Source organism: Bidens hawaiensis, unplaced genomic scaffold (genome assembly GCF_021521415.1).
Source record: "Bidens hawaiensis isolate Kalapana, Puna unplaced genomic scaffold, B.hawaiensis_p1.1 tig00017490_1, whole genome shotgun sequence".
Lineage (NCBI taxonomy): Eukaryota > Viridiplantae > Streptophyta > Magnoliopsida > Asterales > Asteraceae > Bidens > Bidens hawaiensis.
In genome coordinates, this window is record NW_027492650.1 from 165,913 (window position 1) to 179,032 (window position 13,120).

The following is a 13,120-nucleotide window of genomic DNA, read 5'->3' on the forward strand; positions in this document are numbered from 1 at the left end:
TACAGTGTTCTTTTAAACTATAATTGTTATGTTTTTCGGACGACAACTTTTCATTAAACAAGTCAAACTAGGAAGAAACTATCGTCAATAACACAACAAACATAACATTTATATGCCAAGGATTTAACATCTTTAATCACCTTAGAGACTCAGCTCTCCTCATTTTTAAGATTGTTTGATTTTTCCTATACAAATGCACCAACATAATGTCATTTTTTTTAAAGGTAAATTTCTTAATCCCTTGTTGGAAGTGGGTTTTGAACCCACAACCTCCTCAAACTTTAGTGTATTAGAAGCTTTGTCTCTATCATTGGACCACTACACCAGTAACATACTAATATCTTGAAGCACCTTTTACTATTTGTTTCCAAACTATAATTATTGATTTAACTATTAAATAGAAGAAAAATCCAGTTGTTAGACTCTTAAATTGAACAAATATGCTTTTGATAGAAGAAATTGTTTAATCCATTATATAAACAAGTAATCAGTTTTATATAAGTTAACAAGGTTACTATAGCTTCATTGTCAATATTTTATTATGTTGTTTATTCTATGAATGATACATTTTTCACAAAAAAAATTGTTATACATTCATCTCTATATTCACTTGTTCGTTGTCTTCTATAATCTTTTCAAATAAGTTTTGTCATATCTTTAAAAAAAACATAATCACATTGAGTCAGGGCCGGCCTTGGGGGTGGCGGGGTGGTCGATGACTACAGGCCCCGACACCCTGTTAGGCCTGAAATTTAATTCTTTTTAAAAAGAATATATGTATTTTTATTAAATACAATATGTATATTTAATATTTAAACTCAATTACATCCACTAGTTTGGTCTAGTGGCAAATGAATTTCTCCCAACCAAAAGGTTATGCGTTCTAATATCATTTGAGACATTTTAATTCTATTTTTATACAACCCAAATTATAAACAAGTAAACCCATATAAAAATTAAATTTTTTAAACCCGGCAAAATACTCCTTTTACTTAAGGCCCAAATTTTTTTTTGTTTTCTCGAAGCCGGCCCTACATTGAGTTCATCTATAACATCTTCGATACACAAATCTTTTATATGTTAGTTGTTACAAGGGACGCATATCAATTCATACCTGAATTGACCCAAGAACCGTTAATGTTCAAATTAGAAGCAAGAAACATACTATATGCGAGGGGCTTGGTTTTAGATTTCACGGGGTATCAATGTATCGGCTCCATAATAGGAGTTTAGTGTGGAGTGTGAACCATTTCTTTTGAGTTGGGCTGCAAACTCTTTTCAAAATGGGTTGCAATGCAATATGGTGCTAAAGCTTAAATATAGTGCTAAAGCCTAAAGTTAAATTTGGAGTGCAAACTCTTTCCAAAGTGCCTAACTTGTTTTTTCGCTGCAAACAAATATTTAAATAATAATTTTTAAACGTTTTTCTAGTTTGGAGTTAAGTGTCATTTTCATCCATGTGGTTTGTTCAATTACGCAACTTTAGTACCATTTTTGAATTTTTTTGCAAATGATTACTTCAGTTTTCTAAAACTTGCAATTTTAATACTTTTCTCTAATCCCGTTTATTTTTGTTCGTAAAGTCAAGGGTAATTTGGTAATTTCTGTATTTATTTATTTATTTTTTCTTTTTATTCACATACCCCTTTTATATCCATACAAACATAAATCCCCAAATCAAGTGTTTTCTATCCAAGGCCTAAATCCTCAAATCAAGCGGGTTTTTTCTCTTTTGATCCTCGCCGGAATAAGGCAACCAACCACTACACACCCACCTTTTGTTTGCCGGAAAAACGCCCCCAGCCATCACCACACCCTCGCCGGAAAAACGCAGCCTTCGGCTCGCCGGAAAACGCACCCAACCACCACCGCGTCCAACTTTTGCTCGCCGCACCAACTACTTACATCCACCATCGTCACCACAACTCCGTCATCTTTATCGTCGCTGCACCGTCTTTGTCATATCTATTGCTGGAAAAAATGAGATTACCAAAATTCACTTTAAAACCCAATAATAGTAATTGAGCTTACTAATTGGTTAGGTTAGAAGCTGTGTTGGATCGGAGGTAACATCGAATCAGTGGTGAAAATATATATGAAACCATTGAAGATTAAGAGTGTGTAAATAAAGAATGACTTGCCTTTGATATCCATTGATGATGAAGGAGTGAGTTTGATTCCATTGGTGATGCCAGAGTTACTGTGATTGATTATGCAAGTTATTATTATTGGGTTTTTAAGTGAATTAAGGAATTTAGAGAATTAGGGCATAAATCATATTGTTTAGGGGATAATGGAAAAGAGGAGAAGAGCCAGGGTATTTTTTTTAGAGTTTTAATGTTTTATTTTATGGATATAAAAGGGGTATGTGATTAAAAGAAAAAATAAATAAAGAAAATAATGAAATTACCAAAGTACCCTTGAATTAACGAACAAAAATAAACGGAGTTAGAGAAAAGTATTAAAATTGCAAGTTTTAGAAAACTGAAGTAGTCATCTGCAATTCAAAAATGGTATTAAAGTTGCTTAGTTTAACAAACCACTTGTATGAAAATTGAAAATGACACTTAACTCTTCTAATTTGCCTCAGCCTCAATAACCATGAGTCACACACATGTATTTATTTAAGATTTGTAAAATAAAATACTTTATTTCAATTACAACTATGTTTTCATTAAATTGTAATATTAAAATAAACTAAATATAATTCAAATAAGACAGAATTACAAATTTTGTTATTTAAAAAAGTCAAACTGTTCGTGTTTTTTTAGTTTCTTTGCAGGCGGTGTACTTTAAACATTTTTTTTCTACAAGTTATGTCCTTTACGCTAACTGGGTTAGAAAAACTCAGTTAAATGCCCTCACGTGAGACGCACGTGAGGGCATTTTTGTCTTTTCATATGTACATGCAAACAAAACCCAACCCACCCCCGTCCCCCCCTTCGTCCTTTCCTCCCTTGCCTGCCACCGGGTTCCCTTTCCGGCAAGCCACCGCCGCCGTCTTCGACGACGAAAACCATCTCCACTCCCATCATAAACCACCGCCAACAATACCTAATCTGAGATCAAAACACATAACATAGACTTTTTCTCTTTCAACTCTCCTTCTCTCTCTCTCTCTCATCTTTCTCTCACTGAAGACAACCACAGTCCAGCCGTCGTCATCACCGGAACACCGCTACGCCTCCACCATCATTCAATCGCCATCATCACCGTCCATCGGAACAATACTACGCCTCCACCATCGTAATCCTTGCAGATCTGAAAGTCGAAATCGCAGATCTGAAAAATCAAAATCGCAGATCTGAATCCTACGATGGTGGTCACAGTCGCCGTCACCGACATAAAAATCACTCATGGCTATTGAGTGGTTGTGGTCACGGAATTATAGTAGTCACGGTAACGGGAAGAATTACCGTCCAAAACCAAGAATTACCAGGTCACGGGAACGGGAAGAAGAGACAAAGGAGGGGGAACTCAAAAGCACGGCTTACAAGGTTGAGACCAAAGCTTACAAGATGCTGGATAGTAATTATAGTGTGCTGCAATTGGAAATTAATTGTAGTTAGAATAGAGTAACATTAACAGAACATCAACAGACCACAATAGGTGATGGTGTGCTGATGGTGGTGGCGTAGAGAGAGAAAGAAGAGAGAAAGGAGGGCGAATTTGTTATAAATTTGCAGGTATAGATGAAAAGACAAAAATGCTTTCACATGCGCCTCACGTGAGGGTATTTAACTGAGTTTTTCTAACCCAGTTAGCGTAAAGGACATAACGTGTAGGAAAAAAATGTTTAAAGGACACCGCTTGCAAAGAAACTAAAAAAATGACACGAACTATAATTTGACTTTTCTTGAAGGACAAAATTTGTAATTCTGTCTTCAAATAATAACAAACAGTAAAATCAGACAAAGTATACAACCTTAATTAACTATAAACTTTAGTGAAGAATATATGTAAAGTAAAAAATAAAAACTTATTAATAACATTATAATTTAATATGTTTTAACTTTAGAATTTGCTCTAGGCTTCGGCTATGTAGAGTGGTTTTGATATCCTTCTTCAAAATGAAGGGTTCTCATTGGCTGATCAATGAGGTCTACATGCACTTCACTCTCGCACCTGCTAACGCTTTCACAGGGGTGCCCTAGGTGTTCACGACATGGTGTAACACCCTTTTTTGCTGATGTAGCCGGTGGCTTGAGTCCCACTACGCATATCTGAAATCATGTTAATAAAACAAATATGGTAGAAACATTAATTTCAAATGTTATAAAATGGGAAATTAAAGGGAAGTTGGAATGCTACTTTCGTTATTTCCTATCGAATGCAACTTGTACTTTATTTCCATTTTCGAAAATGTAATATTTTTAAAATTCTTAACAAATTAGTACGCAATCATAAGAAATACCAAGGGCTATTGTTCATAGCCCCGTATTGGAATAGAATTTGATTCAAAGGTTGATGCTCATTTTATAAGCACTATCCAAATATTAGATTTGACACTATCTTAAATTCTAGATCAAGAATATTTATAAACTTAAAATTCATGCGTGCGATAAACGCAGTATGCTCAAAAACATGTTACTTGGTCATCTATTCGAGACATATTAACTTTCTTTTTATAGAATGTAGAGAATACAATGCATACGAAGACCTTTCTTCAAACAAATCTTTGTTTAATCTCATCCGAGAATCATTTTCATGTTATAAACACTAACAAGAAGTCGTGGATATTAGTTGGTAACAAACCGTGAACTTTCCATTCCATGAATAGGTAATATATACACAAGGATACACCAAACTATCCTCAAAGTTAGGAAAGATAATTACAATTCAAATATACAAAATAATTACATTAATAATACCAAATACATTTGGTTAAATATATTGGTCTAATACTCCCCCGCAGTCGAAGCCGGAGATGGTCGGAGGCAAAGGCTGGATCGGAAGCGATTGAACAGCTGTCGTGGTAGACCCTTTGTAAAAATATCGGCGTATTGAAAATCAGCTGGAATGTGAAGAACACGAATCACTCCAATACAAACTTTTTCCCTTACAAAATGGATATCGAGTTCTACGTGTTTTGTCCTTTGATGTTGCACCGGGTTTTCCGATAAGTAGACCGCTGATACGTTATCACAATATATGAGAGTTGCCTTACGAGTCGGAATGTGTAGTTCTAGTAATAAGTTACGTATCCAACTTGTTTCGGCTACGGCGTTTGCAACTCCTCTATATTCAGCCTCGGCACTTGATTGAGATATGGTCGGTTGACGTTTTGACGACCAAGAAATAATGTTATCTCCCAAATATACACAGTAACCGGACGTGGAACGCCACGAGTCCGGGCATCCCCCCCAATCCGCATCCGAGTATGCGATAAGCTGTTGTGATCGTGATGGGGTAATGGATAAACCGTGATTGAGGGTGCCTTTAACGTATCGAAGAACACGTTTTAAAAAAATGGAGGTGTGGATCACGAGGCGCATGCATGAACAAACAAATTTGTTGAACTGCGTATGTTAAATCGGGTCGGGTAAATGTTAGGTATTGTAACGCCCCAGCTAATTGTCTGTATTGTGTTCCATCTGGTAGTAAGTTTCCACTTGTTGCACTTAATTTTGAGGACGTGTCAACGGGAGTATGTGCGGGTTTACAATCTGACATGTTTGCTCGGTCAAGAATTTCGGAGGCGTATTTGCTTTGTGAGAGAAATAGACCACCGTCACGGCGTGTAACATTTATCCCGAGAAAATGATGAAGTTGGCCAAGATCGGACATACGAAATTCTCTTGACAAAAGATTAATAACATGTCGAAGAAGAGTGTTGGGTCAAAATTATATCGTCTACATAGAGAAGCATATAGGCAGTTTGAGTTCCCTTTTTATAGACAAATAGTGAGGTATCACTAATGGTGCTTTTGAACCCGCAGTTGGTGACATATGTGGCAAACCGATCGTACCACGCCCGTGGTGCTTGTTTCAACCCGTAAAGAGATTTGATTAGTCGGCATACATGGTTCGGGTGTGTTTGATCTCGGAAGCCCGGGGGTTGAAACATATATACAGTCTCGTTAAGGTTTCCGTGAAGGAAGGCGTTTTTAACATCTAGCTGGTGGATAGGCCAACCACGTGAGACAGCTAGGCTAAGGACGGTGCGTATCGTTGTAGGTTTGACCACAGGGCTGAACGTCTCGTCACAATCTATACCGACTTGTTGACTTTTACCATTGACGACTAGACGTGCTTTATGACGTTGAAGGGTACCGTCCGCATGAAATTTATGGCGAAAAAGCCACATGCACCTGATTATGTTGGTGTCCGGGGGTCTTGGTACTAATTCCCATGTGTCATTATCCAATAAAGCTCGATATTCCTCATTCATAGCTGCATGCCAGTTTGGATCATTAAGGGCTTGGATTGGCGTTTTGGGTATAGGAGAGAGAGGTGGTTCAGTTTGGATGTTAAGGTTTAGTGGCAGGCGTGGTTTTGTGATTCTAGATTTTGATCTAGTGGTCATGGTGTGAGTATGGATAGGTTGTGCAGTGTTTGTTGTATTTGGTTGAGATATGGAACGGGTAGCAGCGGAAGAAGTTTGAGTGGTAGGTGCAGTTTGAATTTGTGATGAGTTGAGTTGGTGGGTTGGGGTTTGGTTGGGATGGTGGATTGTTTGTGAATGATTTTGTTGTGGGACCGTAGGAGGGCTGGTGGATTGGTTATGGGTTGAAGAGTGGGTGGGGGCTGGTGGAATGTTGGATGGTGAACTGGTGAATGGTTGATCTGGTGGTATATTTAGGCTTGGTGTGGGTTGTATATTAATGTGATTGGGTTGGAAAATTAATGGAGATGGATCTGGTTGAAGGAATGTATAGTTGTGAGTTTGTTTGGAATTTTGATCAGCATACGGAAATGTTGATTCATCGAAAGTGACATGGCGAGAAAACAATACTTTACCCGAGGAGATGTCAAGGCATCGGTATCCCGAAACTCGGAGGGGTATCCCAAAAAAATACATCGGGTTGAACGAGTGGAAAGTTTGTGTGACCGAGTTGATGACATGTTCGGATAACATGCGCAACCAAATACCCTTAGATGTTCATAATATGGGTTTTTGAGATATAGTGCAGCTGTGGGAGTTTGAAATTTTAGAACTTTTGTGGGTAAAATATTGTGTAAGTAGCAAGCGGTATGAAGCGCCTCGACCCAAAATGTCGGTGGTAGGGAGGCATGGGTTAAGAGAGTGAGCATGATCGCGTTAAGGCGTTGAATCATGCGTTCCGATTTTCCGTTTTGTTGGGATGTTTGTGGACACGAAAACCGAAATTGTAACCCGTTAGAATTTGCAAAAGATTTAAATGAGTGATTGTCAAATTCTCCATCTAGATCGCATTGGAAAGATTTTATGACAATGCTAAATTGAGTTTTATATAGGTATGAAAATTTGCAAACTTGACGAATGTTTCAGATTTAAATTTGAGAGGATATACCCATGTGTATTGTGTGAAATCATCGACAAGAACCATATAGTATTTATAACCAGTTTTGCTCAAAATGGGTGAGGTCCACAAATCACAATGAACAATGTCAAAAGGTAAAACAGTACTAGAATTGGAATTAGAAAATGGCAAAGGTTTGTGCTTTGACAATTGGCAAGAATTGCAAACAGTAGTCTTTGCACGTTTATTACACGCAATAATTTTATTGGAAACTAAAAAATCAAAAACTGAAAGACCGGGGTGGCCCAAACGATCATGCCACGGGTCTTGTGAAATGGAAGCAAATGCAACTGGTTCTTCAGGTGGTGTGACCAGGTAGGTGAGCGGGTAAAGACGACTTGAACTATTGTGACGAGATATTATCTTCCCACTCGGGTACTCCTTCACAGAAAAACCATAAGGGTCAAAATCAACAGATATATAATTATCAATAGTAAACTTACGAACCGAGATAAGGTTTTTGATTATATTGGGTGTATAAAGGACATTTTTTAGGTGAAGGGGTCGGTTTTGGTATGGTAGGGTGGTGTGTCCTGATCCAAGGACTGGCATGCGTGCACCATTACCTACAAAAATCGAGCCAATAGGACAAGAAGACATAGGATTAGTAATTTTACCTTGGTCACTTGTGAGATGGTCTGATGCACCCGAATCCATGAACCACGGTGCTTCGTCATTGTTAATGTTCATGGCTTGTAATGCTTCACCAATCTGTGTGGGTTGAAGTGGATCAAATTCACCAATGTGGGCCTGAGCAGCTGATGTGGCAGGTGGATTGGTTTCTTGTTTACTGCCACTTGATCCAGGGGATTGGAAATGATTCCAATTGAGTGGTGAGTTTATCCAAGGTTGAACCCAGCCTTGTTGAGTAGGAAACGGGCAGGATGGTGGGGCCCAACGAGCCCAGTTTGGTGGTGTATTGTTCCTAGCAGGAGGTGCAGCCCATTGTGGGAACTGATTTGAACCAGATGGGTTGGTATTAGTACGTGGATTCCGGCCTCGGTTCGAATTGGTAGTTGGTTGATGTGGCCTGCGGATGTTGGTAGGCCGGTTTGAACCCCTTCGGCGGTGGACTGACTGATCATTTCTCTGTGGTTCGTTAGACATAGCAGCAAGGGCCGTCGGAGCGGAGTGATTTTCCCGGGCAGTTTGCCTTTGGTGCTCTAGTTGAAGCATACTGCAGGTTGTCTCCCATGAGGGAAGACTTTGATTGATGAATGCTCCGACCGTATCATATTCGATCGGCAAGCCTCTAACAAGTTGTAACACGAGACGTTGATCACCCACCGGATGATCCACATCATTGAGTTGGTCTCCAAGAGATTTTAATTTTTGACAATTGGATTCAAGAGACGGCATGCCTTTGAGCGTGAGATTATTTAACTCATGCTCAAGTGCAGCGGCTCTCGCCCCTTTATTATTGAGAAATATCTCTCGAATACGAGACCAAGCATCAAGAGCGGTATGGTTCGTATCTAAAACACGTACCAATAGATCGTTCGACAACGTTCCGTAGATCCATTGAAGGACGATTGCATCAATTTCGGACCATGATACGTAAGCGGGATCTTCTTTAGCCGGTGCCCTTGTGCCATCAATGTGATTCATGACCTTTTACCCTCGAGCGTGTAGCTAGAACAACTTGACCCATGATGAGTATGATACCTTCACTCCGTCTAGAACCCTTACTTTGCGAGTGATATCAGTAACGGTGTAGACGGGGTGTAGGGATTTGTTTGCTTGGTCAGTTTGGTCTCCCATCGTAACAGGACGAGTTTGGTCTCCCATCGTAACAGGAGGCAGGAGGTGAGTTGTGATGGTGAAGAAAGGGAAAGGCTTGCGGCAGCAGGGGGTGGCCGGAAAAATTGAATAGGGCGGTAGGGTGTTGAGAAAAGTTAGGATCTGATTACCATATTAGTTGGTAACAAACCATGAACTTTCCATTCCATGAATAGGTAATAATGTAATACATACACAAGGATACAATAAACTATCCTCAAAGTTAGGAAAGATAATTACAATTCAAATATACAAAATAATTACATTAGTAATACCAAATATATTTGGTTAAATATATTGGTCTAATAGTGGATACTTATCGATCTATATTCGGTGGTCCTCTCGTGATAGCGACATGGACATAGTTTGATAAAACCATATGCTATATAGACACTTATGTAGGATGCACGTCATGTTAGATATCTGAAGAAACACTAATCGACCCTGGGCAGATTACGGATAATCTGGGGGTTAAATAGATGTTTCCCACGAGGGGTTAGGTCCGGTAAAGATGGTTCTTCTGATGACCTGCAAAACAGACACCGTGAGCTCGTCACTGAGAAGGGGGGGGGGGGTACCTCCTTGTGACCACCCTCCGGCGTGAGAATCAGACTAGATTGCTCTTGAATATAAGTGTATATTAAGAGAGATTGCTAGAGAAGATAAGATCATAATACCATTCCAAGGTGTTGGAGTATTTATAGCCGAAGGTAGGTTTCCAAGAAGGTACAGCCGGCTGAATAGTATTCCTGTTCTGCCAACTGTGGGCTACGCACATGCCATGCTGGTGGTTGGTGGGTAGGCAGCGGCTGATAGTGACCAGGCCGGCTGTGTACTATTCTTTTTCCACCAACTGCAGGCTATGCACGTGCTACGACAGGTTGGTGAGTAGGCAGCGGCTGATAGTGACATTAAGTAATAGAGCATGCTGCTCGTTGTACTGTTGTCAGTGAGCTGTCGCAGCTTTGGTCAGATCTTTTGTCCATACCTCGTCAGGTACAGTACAATAGATCCTCCAGTAGCGTACGGACTGGCTCATTTGGGCGGGAGTTTTCCCGGCTTTGGGCGGGAATATTCCCGGCTTGCTCACTCCTTCAGGTGACATTACTGAATTATTTAAGAGTTAAGTGCCTTGTGCGTGTAGCCTTACTGCGCGGGTAGCCTTCCCTGATGGCTAGTATCCGTTGCTGTGGGAACAGGCGAAGTACGTCGACCATTGGGAGGCTTTTCCTGCGGGAACAGCTTGCGTACTGCGCGTAAGGACGTCAAGTCTCTGAGCATGGTGGGTCCTGCGGATCCAGTTGGTTTCTGCGCAGACGTCTCTCTTCAAGGTGAGTCTTGCGAGTTTAGCCTTTGCGCAGACGTCCCTTGTAACACCCCAACCCGGGGCAGGCTGACGTGTCACTATTACAGATATCATAGACCAAACAAAAACCATTTAAATGAAATGAAAAGAATCCCATGGCAACCAAAAGAGTTAAAAACACTGAAAGAAATTCTAAGTCAAATTTATTAAATGCTTAAATAAAAGAAAATTAAATCAAGTCCTTATTCTTGAGCTTCATTTTACTCTCATCACTGATCTCCCCGATTTCCCGAATTACCTGTTAGCAAATAAGACAGACACAAACAAGAAAATACGGCTGAACCAAAAATTGCCCAGTAACGGAGAGAACAATAGTACTGGTAAAGGCATACATAAGACAAAACACATACTGAAATAAAACTGAAACTATTGCGGATATAAAACCACGTTTTAGACCGAATTATAATTAGATGCGAAACATAATCCGATACACGATCGGGACGTAATCTGAATATACTCAAATTTAACCAAATGCATATACACATATCAAAACGGACCAGAAATATAGCGAAACAAAATATAATTACTAATATACACGACGATGATGTTAAAATAAATAGGTCGTGTAATACGGAAGCACCCAGAGCCTAAACAGAGGGGTACACAGCTAGCTAGTCCATGCACCAAGGAGATGGTGTGGGTGGCGTGCACACATTGTTCCATCTCAAACAGAAGTCAGGAGTCAGGAGTCAGGAGTCAGAGCTAAGATCGATCTATTCGCCTCTAAGTGGCCAAGGTACTACATGAGTACTTTCAGAGACGCCGTGAACTTTGATTACGCACTGTCACGATAAGTGCCATGTCGTTGACGCCCCAACGACAAGTCAGAAATGCTCGGGTAACAGAGTACTGAACTAAAGTCGTATAACTAAAAGATATTTAAACAGGAACATGCAATAATGAATTCAAAATATATATAACCTATTGCATGCTATAAAATTAATATAACCATATCATACGAATAAACCGAACTAGATAACAAAAATCCGCACTACGAAGTGACGGACATCGAATATAAAATGGACTAGAACCAATAATATGAGTGAAGAAAAACAGAATCCGTACCTTAGTCAACAAGCAAAGCACGGGCAATAGAATCTAAGTGTGAGCACGTCTTACGATGACCTCTATTTAAGAACAAAGTTTGCAACGCACGGAAACGAGACGGTTCTTCGAACAGAACAAATAGAAGGTGAAACTCGAACTCGAACGGTCGATGCTTACGGAAAACTGAAATGAGGGGCGATGCATGACGTATGTCACCGAAACTAGGTGCGATCTAGCGAAGACGCTGGTGGCGTCTGACTTGTGGCGGTCGGTGGCACACGGTACATGACGGTTCGTCGGCAAGTGGCGTAACTCAAGAACGCGTCTGGCTGGTAATAGTCGTCTCCGGCAGCAACCGTTAGCGGTGGTGGTGGTTTAATTCGGAAAAGAAACGAGGAGCGGCAGGGTGATCGATGGTGATATGAAGGGTTATTTAGGTTTCTGGATGAAGGGATTTGTTGTAGTATTTAAACGATTTCTAAACCCCTAAATTTCGGTTTATTTAAAATATGAGCTTCAGATTATGAGTGTTAAGGATAAGATCGAGATCGAAGCTTCGTTTTTGGCGGAGAAGAATACTAAGCTTACTGGTTTCAAATTGGGTTTGAGACAAATTGGGTTTGAGAAAATGACAACTTTAGTCCTTTATCATATCTTTTTTTTCTAATTTATTTTGATGTTTTTCAAATAAAACACTCTAATTTTATTTATTTAAATAACCAAGATTTTCAAGTATATTATGCTAAACGTAAATTATTATTATTATTATTATCTTATATATTATACATATATATATTTATTCATTTGTTATCTAATACAAAAGTTTGGTTATTATAATTATACTCCCCTAAAAAAAAATTTCGTCCTCGAAATTGTAAGGCAGGGACACATACTTTCGGATATAACGGAAACGAAACAAACTTAAACGTTCATAAATTCAAACATGACAATTGCGAAGTCTTGGAAACAAAAATTAGGACATATAAAACAGAATTCATATGAAATCAAAACCATCCAAACTGAAATCACCAAGTGCTAAAACGGAAATAAATACGGATATTGGGAACGAATTGTATCCTCCATTTCCCATGTAGCTTCTCGTTCAGAGTGGTTCTTCCAAAGAATCTTAACGAACGGAATAGTTTTCTTGCGCATAATGCGTTCTTGACGATCAAGAATAGCTTCCGGTTCTTCTTCAACAGATAAATCTTCGCGAATCTGATGGAGCGGATAGGTAACAACATGTAACGGGTGATAACTATACCCCCTAAGAAGGGATACGTGAAAGACCCTATGCACATGAGATAACTGAGGTGGTAAAGCCAAACGACAAGAGACTTCGCCAACTCTTTCAAGAATTTCAAACGGTCCGATGAATCTTGGGCTAAGTTTTCCCTTGATTCCAAAACGTTTAACGCCTCTACAA